The 16,807-nt window shown below is 43.0% G+C and overlaps 1 protein-coding gene and 1 non-coding gene across 4 annotated transcripts in view; both read right to left on the reverse strand.

Annotated features, from left to right (window-relative positions):
• The window catches only part of LOC124551221, a 97,142-nt gene that overhangs the window by 48,414 nt on the left and 31,921 nt on the right, over window positions 1-16,807 (reverse strand). The gene's annotated exons all lie outside the window — the stretch shown is intronic.
• Window positions 3,308-3,381, reverse strand: Trnat-ugu. Its single transcript has one exon. It is a non-coding gene; the product is annotated as a tRNA-Thr (tRNA).

The raw sequence follows: 16,807 nt of genomic DNA on the forward strand, positions 1-16,807 counted from the left end.
TATCTTAGTTTTTCACCTCAACACGGTTTGAACTCGATTTGCGCAAACTTTCAACTCGGTTTGGCGTCAACTCGGGTTGGCCCATCGCTATACTCAAGCCTCAATTAATAGAATAGTCTATAGCTCCCCCAAAGTACGACTAGTGACCGGATTATATGCATCATAAAAACCTTAAAATTTGCATGAAAAATGGTTAAAAATGCATGAAAAATATCGAAATATGCAAATTCAAATAATAAAAAAATATGGTAGTTACTGCGTGCAATATAACTCAACGTCCAACCTGTGCATATCAGAGGAAGAGCGCCGGCCACGCGAGAAATCGGTACATTAGAACGCTGATATCAGTTTCTGAATACTTTCTGACAGAGGTTAAGAAGGGGCCTTTCTGGGATTATTTTCTAAAAATATGCAAAATAGGGACACATATTATGTTTCAAGAATTGTTCTTTCTTTGCTATTGTTGTCGGTAATAAGCGAATGCAATGCGAGTGAGTCACAGCGAAACAATCGATATGTACAGGACCAACTTCCAGATATAACGCACATAGAAGGGCACACTCACTCCGTGATGTTTTATTTAAAAAAGAACATACAATCATGATTTTTTTGAACAGCATTAGCTTTTAATTAATACAATTGGACCAAAGCAATATTTACAATTTATTTTGCATTTTTCTACTTGTTGTGTACATAGTTCCGCGTAGTCAGTGCGTACACAACTTTCCCAATAGAGAGCGCCTCGCTAAGCACAACAGTGCACGCACAGCGCTCGTCCGTCTCCACACTACGAGATGGCGCTGTCTTAGAGACGGACCAAATTCTGCTTCTGGCGATCCGCGTATTAGTATGTAACGCAGCCAATGAGATTGCTGCTAACGTAGAACCTTTTCTCCTCGCGGATCCCACTCGCGCAGTGACCTGAACGCTCGACGTATTATAATGAGTGTACAGACCTCCGATTAGTCTGCATTAGTCTGTAGTCAAGTTTCAGTCTGCACCTAATAACATAACCATGTTCCTCTACATAGCCATGAAGATAAATGACTAGACACTTTGTCAAGTATCAGAGATATGTGAGAATAAGATTAACGTACCAAGACCAAAGGAACGTCAGATTGTCAATTGTAAACAGCAATCAGAATCAAGTTACGTAATGTCTATGCCTTTTTATTATTTTAGTAAATGTGTGTGAAAACTAATCAAGTTCTGTTTAAAGTTGGTCACCGTCAATCTGCTGCTCTAAGCGTGCAAGTGGCATTTCTATCGTCTGACCTAACGGCAGAAGATAAACACGCCACGATAAGACCACGAGACATATTGCTGACACTCGCCTACTTCGTTAGAGCGATAAGTCAAATAACCTGATGGTGTGTGTACCGAATGTCTTACAGAACGCACACCACAGTAACCTTACCCAAGCTTCATCTCTCTCCTTCCGGAGAAAGAAACTAACGGTTCCGAAAGTTAGGGTAGTGTCGGTGGCGGTTTGAATTGCCGCGATCGACGGGTTAACATCTGCGTGATGCTTGTAGGCTGAAGTAGGGAAGTAGGCTTGTCTCAGGTTGATGTAACAATTTATTAACGAAACCCTGCGGTCGGAACAGACAATAATACACTGCAACCGATAACACGTGCGAAGGCGTGAGAAAAATTCAGTACGGTAAATTATTTCGTATGTAACACACTTGCATTCACGCTTTCACCGTAACGCACTTGCATTCACGCTTTCACCAAGGAGTAGAACGTGGAACAGAAATCAACAATCAAAGAATAAATCACAGAACAAATGTCGCTTTTGTATAGCGTCTCTGGCGTCCAGCGGGAAAGTTTCGCGGCACTGTACTTTCAAACACCCGCGCATGTCACGGCGCTGGAGGATGACAGAAGAAGCCAGAGGTAGTGTCGTCACTCGTACTTTTTATGTGTCTATGGGCAGTACCAAACATTTCGCTTCAGCAATGCTGTCTCACAGTTTATTGGTTTTCTCGATTGAATTTTCCTCTGATTCAATAAGTAAAATGATAGTAAAATGTCTTTTTCAATGTCACAGATAATGGAATATTATGTGCATGCACTTCATTTAATGTAGTTCTTGTGTGTGTAATGAGCATAGTCCGGCGAAAATCAAACCAAATAATGACGGGGAATTGAGCAAATGGAAATGGGGGAAAAGACAAGAAACTTTAAGTAAACAGTATTTTTATAGTAGTTTGTATAGCAAAAATTTCTGTAACAGGATAGGTGTTATATCAGAATAACGATGGATGTTGTCACAGCCACCTCCTTTCTTTGTTGCTAGCAGTCTGTTACCGTTCTCTCAGTAGTTAACAAGCACTAAATAATGTGCAACAAATAGCAATAATCTCAGACGCATTTTCCCAGCACCAAGGAAAAGTGACTGTCAACGATGAATCGCCATTTATGACGCAGCTTGCAACGGTACGATACTCCGACCTGTGTCGTTGGAAACATGCGCACACTGCACATGAGCACGTAAACAGTCCATGCTTCACATTTCAACCGCTTTGTTCATGCAGAACAACAACATATCGACAGGTATGTTCGTCTCCACTGTCATGCCGAGCGCACAAAACAGTACAGACTTCGGCCCTTGTGCGAGGTCAGTCTTTCTCTGCAGAGCTTCCACAAAAATCTCGAGATACAAAACCGTAGCCAATGGTATCCGTGTATAGGGATCCCAGTTGTCCCGATTTTTCTGTGTGTGTGTGTGTGTGTCTTGTTCTTTTTTCTTTCATGACAGTTTACTAATACACAGCGTCACCGGTTCCGATCCGGTCGAACTGTCTCGGCGGACAAGTGGGAGGGGACTCAAAGCAACAGCTGAATAACAGCCGAGCATAGCACGTTGGAGGTGTGGCGGTGGAACTTTTAAGTTCCGTGTCACCCTCCGAGGGTGGAAGTACAGAGGAGGGGTGCAGTAACGCCCCAACACTATGGTCAAAAAAAGAAATGGCTGGACGAGAACAGGCCACTGCTAGTGACTGTACGAGAACGGACAGAAAAACGTGGTCGTATTGGGCCTGTCGTCAGTCATAGCCCGAATCCGAGTCCTCCAGGAGGGTGAGCGGAGCGGGGTGTCGGTGCCAGCGCCGTGGAACTGTGGTGCCGATGGTTTGGAGTCCAGCGACCGTCTCACGGAGGGTGTCCACTTTACTGTCTAGTTGGCGAACCTTACGGCGAATGGTCTTTCTGACAAGGGCTGTATTTAAATGATGACTAACTGAAACCCTCAGTTGCCGACGGGTGTTGTTGATATACCTCGATGTGGACAGCTGAAAATGTGTGCCCCGACCGGGACTCGAACCCGGGACCTCCTGCTTACATGGCAGACGCTCTATCAATCTGAGCCACCGAGGACACAAATGAATAGCGCGACTGCAGGGACTTTTCCCTTGCACGCTTCCCGTGAGACTCACATTCCCAACTGCCCACAATTCTACATATGTAATGTACCTTATAGACATTTGCCCATCCACTCATTACTCGCGCACGCTTTGGCGATTCCTGTAAGAGTTTGGGCAACCTGTGCGCATTCGCACAGACGAAGGTCAATGGCTGGGTAGCCTTTAACTATATATATGAAGACAGTAACTGTTCTCGAAAGAACAGAATACTGTTGATGACCGAGCAGCTTTTCCCTGGAATAAATGATGACTAACTGAGACCCTCAGCTGCCGACAGGTGTTGTTGATATACCTGTTCTTTCGACAACACCTGTCGGCAGCTGAGGGTTTCAGTTAGTCATCATTTATTCCAGGGAAAAGCTGCTCGGTCATCAACAGTATTCTGTTCTTTCGAGAACAGTTACTGTCTTCATATATAGGGCTGTATTTGTCTCCTCACACAGAGTGACAATCCTGGTGAGCGGAAGGGCGTGAAGATTCCACCTGAGAACTTTATTCTGAAAGTACTAGAGCGTCAGCGCCCGGGACTTACTAATCGTGACCCACGCAAAGGAACCATGCGTTAGTGAGGGCAGGACAACGGAGTGATACAACCGGAGCTTGGTGTCTAAATTCAGCTCTCGGCTGGAGAAGAGCGGGTACAAGGCCTTTGTCAGCTTTAACCCTTTATGGGTGACGTATTCTGGGTGGCGGTGGAAGAAAAGTTTCTTATCCAACCAGACCCCGAGATACTTGGTAGCTTGGGCTCACGGGACTCGGACGCCTCCGATTGAGATGTTGTGGCGGAGTATAGGGCGCCATTTAGTGAAATACACAGCCATGGTTTTGGTGGCATTGAGGGCCATTTTATTGGAGCGACACCAGGTGACTGTTGCGTCCACTTGCCTTTGGAGGCGAGCAATGAGTTGATCAGAAATGCGGGCGGTCGTATAAAGTGCCGTGTCATCGGCGTATTGCGCCAAATGGCAGTGACGGCGGACGGGCATATCATTGACATAGATATTATTTTCTGGGACAGCCTCTTATTCGGATAAATCGTCCTGGTGCCCCGAACGTTGTCTAGGTACAGTGAAGTAAACTGGATCATGCAGTGTGTTTCTCGACTGGAGCATCTGACCCAGTATAGAAGGTGTTACAAAAAGGTACGGCCAAACATTCAGGAAACATTCCTCACACACAAATAAAGAAAAGATGTTATGTGGACATGTGTCCGGAAACGCTAAATTTCCATGTTAGAGCTCATTTTAGTTTCGTCAGTATGTACTGTACTTCCTCGATTCACCGCCAGTTGGCCCAATTGAAGGAACGTAATGTTGACTTCGGTGCTTGTGTTCATATGCGACTCATTGCTCTACAGTACTAGCATCAAGCACATCAGTACGTAGCATCAACAGGTTAGTGTTCATCACGAACGTGGTTTGTAGTCAGTGCAATGTTTACAAATGCGGAGTTCGCAGATGCCCATTTGATGTATGAATTAGCTCGGGACAATAGCCGTGGCGCAGTACGTTTGTATCGAGACAGATTTCCAGAACGAAGGTGTCCCGACAGGAAGACGTTCGAAGCAATTGATCGGCGTCTTAGGGAGCACGGAACATTCCAGCCTATGACTCGCGACTGGGGAAGACCTAGAACGACGAGGACACCTGCAATGGACGAGGCAATTCTTCGTGCAGTTGACGATAACCCTAATATCAGCGTCAGAGAAGTTGCTGCTGTACAAGGTAACGTTGACCACGCCACTGTATGGAGAGTGCTACGGGAGAACCAATTGTTTCCGTACCATGTACAGCGGGTGCAGGCACTATCAGCAGCTGATTGGCCTCCACGGGTACACTACTGCGAGTGGTTCATCCAACAATGCGTCAATCCTCATTTCAGTGCAAATGTTCTCTTTACGGATGGGGCTTCATTCCAACGTGATCAAATTGTAAATATTCAGAAGCAACATGTGTGGGCTGACGAGAATCCGCACGCAATTGTGCAATCACGTCATCAACACAGATTTTCTGTGAACGTTTGGGCAGGCATTGTAGGTAATGTCTTGATTGGGCCCCATGTTCTTCCACCTACGCTCAATGGAGCACGTTATCATGATTTCATACGGGATACTCCACCTGTGCTGCTAGAACAGGTGCCTTTACAAGCACGACACAACATGTGGTTCATGCACGATGGAGCTCCTGCACATTTCAGTCGAAGTGTTCGTACGCTTCCCAACAACAGATTCGGTGACCGATGGATTGGTAGAGGCGGACCAATTCCATGGCCTCCACGCTCTCCTGACCTCAACCCCCTTGACTTTCATTTATGGGGGCATTTGAAAGCTTTTGTCTATGCAACCCCGGTACCAAATGTAGAGACTCTTCGTGCTCGTATTGTGGACGGCTGTGATACAATACGCCAATCTCCAGGGCTGCATCAGCGCATCAGGGATTCCATGCAACGGAGGGTGGATGCATGTATCCTCGCTAACGGAGGACATTTTTAACATTTCCTGTAACAAAGTGTTTGAAGTCACGCTGGTACGTTCTGTTGCTGTGTGTTTCCATTCCGTGATTAATTTGATTTGAAGAGAAGTTATAAAATTAGCTTTAACATGGAAAATAAGCGTTTCTGGACACATGTCCACATCACATATTTTCTTTCTTTGTGTGTGAGGTATGTTTCCTGAAAGTTTGGCCGTACCTGTATACTATATGCCTGAAAGAACAGACACCACACATTCATACAACTGATTCCTCTAGATGGGCAACGAATCCACAACCTTCAGCGCGGATGCTCATTGCATTCGACCTTCAGTGGGATTCTAAAATTAGCGAGCCATGAATGGGGGGGGGGGGGGTCTGCGGGTAGGTTGCGCTAGCTGGGAATGTGACTCGGTGGAGGACCGTGCAGAGAGAGAGAGAGAGAGCGCATTTGCAATAAACACAGTGGATGGCGCCGTGGTTTACGCACCTGCCTAGTAATCAGGACATACTGGGTTCGAATCCCAGTTCGGAACACATTTTGATGCGTCACTCGTGATACTACACAAAGTCCCAATACAACTGGTATCATTAGTTCTTTCCCTCTTATTTTCTTCCATTTCCAGTTACAAAAAATAAGACATGACAGGCAACCTCCCCTTAGAAAAATTTATGAATCACTGTGCTGGTAAACCCCTTACGTTATTTGATTTTCAAACAGCTGAGCAAAACTGAACGTACTCAGACATTTCCTCTTTACTTATTCTGACCATCACTAAACTGACACACAATATTTTTAGCGCAACGCAATCTGACTTTCAACAATCCCTACAAAAGAATGGCCGTGACTAAAAATAAGCCGGCCGGTGTGACTGAACGGTTCTACGCGCTACAGTCTGGACCCGCGCGACCGCTACGGTCGCGGGTTCGAATCCTGCCTCGGGCATGGATGTGTGTGATGTCCTTAGGTCAGTTAGGTTTAAGTAGTTCTAAGTTCTAGGGGACTGATGACCACAGATGTTAAGTCCCATAGTGTTCAGAGCCATTTGAACTAACAATAACCTACACCTTTCATGAATCACTTACCTCACAAAAATCTTCGTTACTCGAACTACTGCAATACAGCGAGCGCCAATACTGCCAGCTAAATAAAAGATTCTAACTACTGAAGGCACTAACTACTGATAGGCATACTTAGCAAACGAAAGATTTTAATAGAGAACAAACAATGTATTTACCTTAATAGTGTTCAAAAGTCATTATATCGCTTCATGACATCCAGTTTTACAAATTTAGTCTCTCTGACGGACACACGTCCAGATCGTCCGCTCTCAAAATTCTGCCATCTCTCTCCCCACATCCACCACTGCTGGCGGGTCTCCAACTGCGCAATGCTATGCGCTGTTCACATCGAACTGCCCAACACTTCAATAGCAAATATTCCAACAATACAAACCAGCCACAGACTGCACACAGCACAGTCAGTGATTTTCACACAGACCGCTACGTGGTGTTACCAACATAAAAACCTAAACAGCCTACTGACAGTCTACCAGTACCAAACATCGAAGTTCCTCTGTGGAAGAAATTTCTGGGAATGTCCGTTTGGACCACAGCAGTGTACTGTGGGAAAATCGGAAAAGAAGAGAATCGAAGCATTTGGGATGTAGTGATATAGAACGATTTTTAAAATTATGTGGGCTGAAAAGATGACGAATAAAAAGGTTCCCATAACTTGGGGTGATTTGGAACATACTAGGGCGAATTGGAACGCCATGGCCATTGCGCGCGGTGGAGAGTTACTATGGTGTAACTAATGGAAACCGCCTTCCATAGCCATATTAGTTGTCACAGTGATACAAAAATTGTGTTTGTCAGAGATGCATTTAAGTATAAAACTTTCTGTTTTCGGAAACTCTGAAAACAACGATTGCACTGTTACTTTGGTAATAGTAACACAGTTCTCTGATCTGGTAATGTGGAGGGCACAAGTTAGCCATGATGTATGACAGATTAGGTTATGTTTGGTTATATTATGCGTTAATTACAGGCGTAATGGTGAATTAGGACATGTCGCGAGTGCACAAAGAGAAGAGTGGGCCAAGTGACTATCAAAGACTATCTCGCTAGATAATCCTCCTGAAAGCTATTAATGAACTCAAGGCACGGAAAGTAAATCTTAGGAATACACCTCAAAATATGGAATACTTGGTAGTTCACTCTCAAGGAAAATAATAAAAATCCTTTTAAAATAGGTGGGCATACTGCCTTGACGATAGAAGAAGAGAAGTTTTAATCAGTAGCTTATTTAAATGTGCAGAATGAGGTCAGCCAATTACCACTAGTGGGGTTAGGGATATTGTGAAGTGCTGCTTGGGCTGAAGTGGAAGAGTAGAAAAGAGGTTTGAAGATAACAGGCCAGGATATGAGTGAGTGAAATATCTGCTTCCACCTAACATGGATCTTAATGCACACTACAGTGAAAATATAACGAGAGCCGAGAGCTCCAGCTCAAGTGAACAGCGAAGTTATGGTAAACTATTTTAAACATTTGGAGGAGATGGTGAAAGGTGTTCCACCTAGGACGAAACATTCCCAAGTGTCAATAAACGATCTTGCTGAAGCTTGGAGATGTGCAGAGGGAGCAAAAGAGTGCAATATATATTTTTTTGTTTGTGCCCAACTTCATTTTTTGAGAGCTACACACCCTGCAACGTAATTTGGCATTTCAGATATTGAGGGAATAGCTTCGAAAAAATGGAATACATAAAAAACAATTTTCCTACAAAAGTTGATATGTAATTAATATCCTTGAAAACTGTATAATCAACTTCTGTAACAATTTGAAATTTTGCAAAATATCCTACCACCATTAATTTACTTTTAAAAATGAAAACTTTTGTTACAACACAAATTAGCTTTCAAGCACATACATTCTTGTTTATCAAAGCCGGTTTCTGAAATACCAGTTTGGAAAATGAGCTGTCGCAATGTGCTGTCTTAGTATTTTCAACATACCTAATTAAATATCTGAACATTCGTTATTATTCTAAAATTGTTATTTTACGTATTACATTCACAGGTTTTTTTAGTTTACCGTTTTACATTCGTGTATTTTGCTAATTGAAAATAATAAGTAACTCATTTTTACTTTAGCAAATAATTACAATAATCGTAACGTGTAAAGCACTGCTTAAATCATACCGTTTTCTTTACACCATGTACATAGAATGAAAGAAATTTCATCGTGTAATATACACTGTAGAGAAGACGATATAAAACAAAATTCAGTGGCATTTCAAATTGTCACAGGTGATCCTCTACATTTCCTGATCTGTATCAGGCATATTTCAGTACACTGGTAAGCCTTGACAAAGAGAATTGACTATGTACGAGCGGCAGCAGCTTGGCTGTATTGTTTCTCAAGTGGAGAGTGGCATCCTAGTCATTCAGCAGAACTAGATCTGAAAATCTTCTCACAAAGTTCTGCCAACACTGAAAGCTGTATATGCTCCACAGCTGTACCTGTGCTGTCGAGCCCTTTGCAATCACCAAATGTTTCTTGTCCTTGGGTACGGCGCTCAATTTTTTTTTTTTTTTTTTTTTTTGCTACTGTACACCAGTCTTTTTGTAATTTGAATAGAAACTAATGGTGAGTTTGGCCTGAGAATTCGAAAATCTCTTTTTGAAGTTCCAGATGTCCTTGTGACAGCATCGAAATATAATAAACAAACGTCTGACCAGGTTAAAAGATATTTGAAATACGTTTCCTTTCCCAGTGAGGGAGAAATATTTGTACTGGCGGTAGATTCTTGCAGTGGTCAGCGTGAAAGAACCATTTAGAGAATCGTACCTGAGAACAAGAAACTTGTTGAGCTGGTGATGCCAAAGGGCTCACTCACGCTATGGCACGTACAGCATTTGATGTTGGAGGAACTTTGTGAGAATATTTTCAGATCTAGTTCTTTTGAATTATTATGATTTCAATCTCCAATTTATAAACAATATAATCAAGCCGCAGTCCTTGGTACATAATCAATTCTCTTCGCCAAGGCTGACTAATGTATTGAAATATGCTTGATGCAAATCAGGATATATGACAGTTTGAAATCCTGCTGAATTTTATTTTATATTGTCTTCAACGTCGTGTATATTACATGAAGAAATTTCGTTAATCTTTTGTGCATGTTATAAAAAAAGTTATGTTTTCAGAATTTCTTTATTCATTGTAATCATTTCCTATCATAATAATGAGTTATTTATTATTTTGAATTAACTAAATACACATATGTAAAACGGTAAACTAAAAAGAACATGAATGCAAAACGTAAAATAACGATTTGAGAATAGTAATGAATGTGTAGATATTTAAGTAGGTATGTGGAAAATACTCTGACAGCACACTGTGACAGCATCTTTTCCAAAAATAGTATTTCAGAAACCAGCCTTATTACACAGGGATAAATGTGGCTTGAAAGATTATTTAATTTATGTTGTAATAAATGTTTTCGTGTTTCAGAGTTAATTAATGGTGATGAGGTACTTTGTACAATTTCAAATTATTACAAAAGTTGATTATACAGTTTTCAAGAACATTAGTTACATATCAACTTTTATACTAAAACATTTGTTAATTATCAAAGTTCTGAAGATGTTCTCTCTAAACCCAAAATGGCAAATTACCTTTCAGTATGTGTGGTCGTTAAAAGTGAAATTGGGCACTAACAAAAAAAAAAACACGTATTGGACTATTATGCCCCCTCTACACACCAGCCAAGTTTCACCAAGATCATTTTTTGACACTTGGGACTGTTCCTTTGTTAGCGACAGAGTCAACTACGATAAAACCCACTTCTCCAATGATCCTGGTGTTGTCATAGTGTTGACCAAGAGGGGATGTAAACATTCCAACAGAAGCAAATAGTCATACAGAACAAGTACGTCTATGATGAAAGTGAAAGGAACTGATTTATGAGAAGGAAGAATGTTATTAAATCTGTTAGGTACATTGACATCACGTAAACTGGTGTGTGATATTCATTAATGCATGTTACAGTTTGTTTTGTACAGCATCATTATCTTAGTAGAGTATTTGTAAGTTAAGCGAATAACTTTAATAAAGCCTATTGCTAATTCAAAAAATAGTAATTGGCATTACTTAATATTAAACTGAAGTAATATAAATGCATTTGTAAATAAAATACTGTTACGTGTGTTCTAATTCACCTCTCTACATGTTGTAAATACAATTAGTGTTCAAAATACTCAGTGTTCCAAATCACCCCAGGTCCTGTGGTGATATGGGAGACAATTGAGATTAAAATTTAAAGAAGGGTTCTGGTAGAGAATTTTCATCCGAGAAACACTGACGAAAGAAGAGCTAGAGATGCCATATTCGAAATTTCAGAGCTGTAGTGCAATATTTAGATATCAGTTTTCACTAGGAACTTCATTTTCCGTTCCAATTCACCGCAAGTTACCTCCACAAAATGAGAGAGGAGAGTAACACACGGGAAACACTGACAAGAAGGAACAGTATGATAGGACACATGTCAGTAAATCAGGGAATCACTTCAGTGGTAATAGAGAGAGCTGTAGAGGGTAAACACTGTGGGGGAATACAGAATTGTAATACGCCCAACAAATGGTTGTGACGTAGGGTGCAAGTGCTGTTCTGAGATGAAACGTTGGTAAAAGAGAGGAACTCATGGCAGTCAGCAACAAACCAGTCAGGATACTGATGACTCAAGAAAAAACGAACAGTTTTCTAAGAAACAAACAATGGACGTTCGTCAACCCCAGTATATGTCACAGCTTTAATTTTGAGAAGGAGAAAAGAGAGGAACTCAGTGGAGGAGGATTTACGTCATATCATCGATTTACAAAACTGTTCACAATGTGGCCACTCTTAATTGCTTTGTTTACGTTTTTGTATAGATAAATTACGCAGAAATACCAGGTTTCTAATCTCTGTCTCGACTGACGTCAGTGTTAACTCCACTACTGGTATTTGTATTATCAATGTCAGTATTACGCAGCTCTCCTCCCAAATACGTTGTCCTCCCTACCATCCATTGGACACGCAGCACTTCTTGCACCCTTCGAAGAAAAATTTTGGTGATATTGTACGCCACGAGGAGAGAATCCACTCACGCATGTGAGTGACAGATGGCTTTTTTAGTCTCGTCACATGGAGCGAGAGCATGATCCCCTTCCAAAATGCCACTTGGGAAAGTGTTTTTGGAGATGGTCTTCAAATGATTTCCACGGGCTACATGAAGCTCTGGGGTTTTAAAGTCACACATCCATGTGTAATGGGCGTTTAAAAAGAAACGCGCTGGAGGCATAAATACAGAAACCAGTAACTGTATGTTATAAGTACTGACCCTGGCTCTTGAGACACTTGTCCCACTGTGACACAAGGCGGTGAATGGCTGTGTCATAAAATTCCCGGGGCTGCGATGTTAACCAGTTCCGCACGTAAAGTTGGACGTCGTCCCGCGAGGTGAAACGTTTGCCCCTCAGAACCTATTGAAGGGGACCTAAAATGGCCTCCTTCTGATTCGCTTCCTGCAGCGCGGGACAACAGTGAATGACCAGCGTTACTCATAAACCTTGACCACCCTTAGCCAAGCGATCAAATCAAAACGACCAGGCAATCTCACCCGCGTGGTCATTCTGCTCCACGACAATGCAAAGCATCATACGGCCAACACAGTCGCGGCACTCCTGAAGAAATTCTAATGGGAAGTTGTCGGCTCCCCTCGACACAGTCCGGACTTCTCTCCCTGTGACTACGCCATTTTTGGTCCCCTTAAAAAGGCTCTGAAGGGCAAACGAGTCACCATGGTCGAGGAGGTCCAGCTGTACTTGTGGAACTGGTTAACATCGCAGCCCCGGGAATTTTATGACACAGCCATTTACCACCTTGTGTCACAGTGGGACAAGTGTCACAACAGCCAGGGTCAATACTTCTTACACACAAATGTTAGTTTCTGTAATTATGCCTCTGGCTCGATTCATTTTGAACGCCCCTTATACAGGGTGTTACAAAAAGGTACGGCCAAACTTTCAGGAAACATACCTCACACACAAAGAAAGAAAATATGTGATGTGGACATGTGTCCAGAAACGCTTATTTTCCATGTTAGAGCTCATTTTATTACTTCTCTTCAAATCACATTAATCATGGAATGGAAACACACAGCAACAGAACGTACCAGCGTGACTTCAAACACTTCGTTACAGGAAATGTTCAAAATGTCCTCCGTTAGCGAGGATACATGCATCCACCCTCCGTTACATGGAATCCCTGATGCGCTGATGCGGCCCTGGAGAATGGCGTATTGTATCACAGCCGTCCACAATACGAGCACGAAGAGTCTCTACATTTGGTACCGGGGTTGCGTAGACAAGAGCTTTCAAATGCCCCGATAAATGAAAGTCAAGGGGGTTGAGGTCAGGAGAGCGTGGAGGCCATGGAACTGGTCCGCCTCTACCAATCCATCGGTCACCGAATCTGCTGAGAAGCGTACGAACACTTCGACTGAAATGTGCAGGAGCTCCATCGTGCATGAACCACATGTTGTGTCGTACTTGTAAAGGCACATGTTCTAGCAGCACAGGTAGAGTATCCCGTATGAAATCATGATAACGTGCTCCATTGAGCGTAGGTGGAAGAACATGGGGCCCAATCAAGACATCACCAACAATGCCTGCCCAAACGTTCACAGAAAATCTGTGTTGATGACGTGATTGCACAATTTGCACTGAAATGAGGATGAACCATTCGCAGAAGTGTACCCGTGGAGGCCAATCAGCTGTTGATAGTGCCTGCACACGCTGTAAATGGTACGGAAACAACTGGTTCTCCCGTAGCACTCTCCATACAGTGGCGTGGTCAACGTTACCTTGTACAGCAGCAACTTCTCTGACGCTGACATTAGGGTTATCGTCAACTGCACGAAGAATTGCCTCGTCCATTGCAGGTGTCCTCGTCGTTCTAGGTCTTCCCCAGTCGCGAGTCATAGGTTGGAATGTTCCGTGCTCCCTAAGACGCCGATCAATTGCTTCGAACGTCTTCCTGTCGGGACACCTTCGTTCTGGAAATCTGTCTCGATACAATCGTACTGCGCCACGGCTATTGCCCCGTGCTAATCCATACATCAAATGGGCATCTGCCAACTCCGCATTTGTAAACATTGCACTGTCTGCAAACCACGTTCGTGATGAACACTAGCCTGTTGATGCTACGTCCTGATGTGCTTGATGCTAGTACTGTAGAGCAATGAGTCGCATATCAACACAAGCACCGAAGTCAACATTACGTTCCTTCAATTGGGCCAACTGGCGGTGAATCGAGGAAGTACAGTACATACTGACGAAACTAAAATGAGCTCTAACATGGAAATTTAGCGTTTCCGGACACATGCCCACATAACATCTTTTCTTTATTTGTGTGTGAGGAATGTTTCCTGAAAGTTTGGCCGTAACTTTTTGTAACACCCTGTATAACGATTAGGTCTGACTTCAGTGTAGCAGCTTCATTCTTTACTTCAAGTGCCTTTAGAGACATCCAACTCTAGCATACACTACTCGTATGTAACCATTCGTATAAGGGTACCTAACACTCGACATTAATATGGGATGTGTCCACCATTCGCATTTGCGAATTTTTGAACTCTATTGGAGACACATTCAATGATGCATCTGAATGTCTGTGGAGGAATGGCAGCTCATTCGTCCTCAAAAGCCGAAACTAGGGAAGGAAGACGTTGGACACTGGGTCCTGGAGCGAAGATGACGTTCTAACTCATCCCAAACTTGCTCCACTGGGCCGGCCGCGGTGGTCTCGCGGTTCTAGGCGCGCAGTCCGGAACCGCGCGACTGCTACGGTCGCAGGTTCGAATCCTGCCTCGGGCATGGATGTGTGTGATGTCCTTAGGTTAGTTAGTTTTAAAAGTTCTAGGGGACTGATGACCACAGCTGTTAAGTCCCATAGTGCTCAGAGCCATTTTTTTGCTCCACTGGTTTCACGCCGGGACTCTGCAAAGGCCAGTCTGTTCCGGGAATATTATTGTCAACAAACCATTGCCTCAAGATGCCACTTAATGACAGGGTGTATTGTGATGGTGATGCTAAGAATCATCATCTCCGAACTGCTCCTCTGCTATACACAGTGCGCAGTGCTATAAAAATGTCTTCGTATCTTTCCGCATTTAGTGTTTTCTTTAGTGCAATAATGGGACCACATATTAATCACGAAAGACACTCCTCTTCAGTAGCACCACCTTCTCGATACTTCTCTGTTTGCATCTCACATGACAGCAGGTGATTCTACAGTCATTTGCCAAACCCAAAACCATCCATCGGATTGCCACAGGGTATCACGTGATTCATCACTCGAAATCAATCGTTTTCAGTCACCCACTCTCCAGTTGTGTCGCTCTTTTCACCAACTCAAGCGTCGCTTAGCACTAACTACAGAATTGTGTGGCTTCTGAGATAGTGCTCGATCTTTGTACCCCATTCTTTCTAATTCCCTACGCACACTCACTGCACTAGATGGACTGCAGGTGGCAGTGGTTCCTTTTGCTGACTTCACGTGATTTTTTTATATCGACCGTCCACGATGCTCGATGGTCCCCATTCGTCAGCACCTAAAGTCTGCATGGTCGTGGTTTAGGTATGGTTCTTCCCGCGGGGCTCCACTTAAAAAATCACATCACCAAAAGTGGACTTGGGCAGCTTTAGGAAGTTTGAAACATCCACGATGGATCTGTTGCTCAGGTGGCATCCAATGACTTATAGATAGACATTCGAAGTCACAGAACGCACCTGACCAACCCATTTTGCTGTCACTGCTTCTCTTTTAGACAACACAATACTCCCCGCCCGCTTTTATACTGGCAGGTCCGCCTTTCGTGACATGTTCTTTTTGTTGTTGCGATCTTCAGTCCAAAGACTGGTTTGATGCAGCTGTCCATGCTGCTCTATCCTGCACAAGCTTCTTCATCTCCGTGTAACTACAGCAATCTACATCCTTCTGAATCTGTTTAGTGTATTCATCCCTTGGTCTCCGTCTATGATTTTTACCCTCCACGCTGCCCTCCAGTACTAAATTGGTGATCCCTTGATGCCTCAGAACATGTCCTACCAACCGATCCCTTCTTCTAGTCAAGTTGTGCCATAAACTCCTCTTCTCCCCAATTCTGTTCAATACCTCCTCATTAGTTATGTGATCTACCCATCTAATCTTCAGCATTCTTCTGTAGCACCACATTTCGAAAGCTTCTATTCTCTTCTTGTCTAAACTATTTATCGTGCATGTTTCACTTCCATACATGGCTACACTCCATACAAATACTTTCAGAAACGACTTCCTGACACTTACATCTATACTCGATGTTAACAAATTTCTCCTCTTCAGATACGATTTCCTTGCCATTGCCAGTCTACATTTTATATCGTCTCTACTTCGACCATAATCAGTTATTTTTCTCCCCAAATAGCAAAACTCATTTACTACTTTAAGCATCTCATTTCCTAATCTAATTCCCTCTGCATCACCCGAATTAATTCGACTACATTCCATTATCCTCGTTTTGCTTTTGTTGATCTTCACCTTATACCCTCCTTTCAAGACACTATCCATTCCGTTCAACTGCTGTTCCAAGTCCTTTGCTGTCTCTGACAGAATTACAGTGTCATCGGTGAACCTCAAAGTTTTTATTTCTTCTCCGTGGATTTTAATACCTACTCCGAACTTTTCTTTTGTTTCCTTTACTGTTTGCTCAGTATACAGATTGAATAGCATCGGGGAGAGGCTACAACCCTGTCTCACTCCCTTCCCAACCACTGCTTCCCTTTCATGTCCCTCGACTCTTATAACTGCCATGTGCTTTCTGTACA

The sequence above is a fragment of the Schistocerca americana genome, chromosome 9, assembly GCF_021461395.2.
Source record: "Schistocerca americana isolate TAMUIC-IGC-003095 chromosome 9, iqSchAmer2.1, whole genome shotgun sequence".
In the NCBI taxonomy this organism is placed as follows: domain Eukaryota; kingdom Metazoa; phylum Arthropoda; class Insecta; order Orthoptera; family Acrididae; genus Schistocerca; species Schistocerca americana.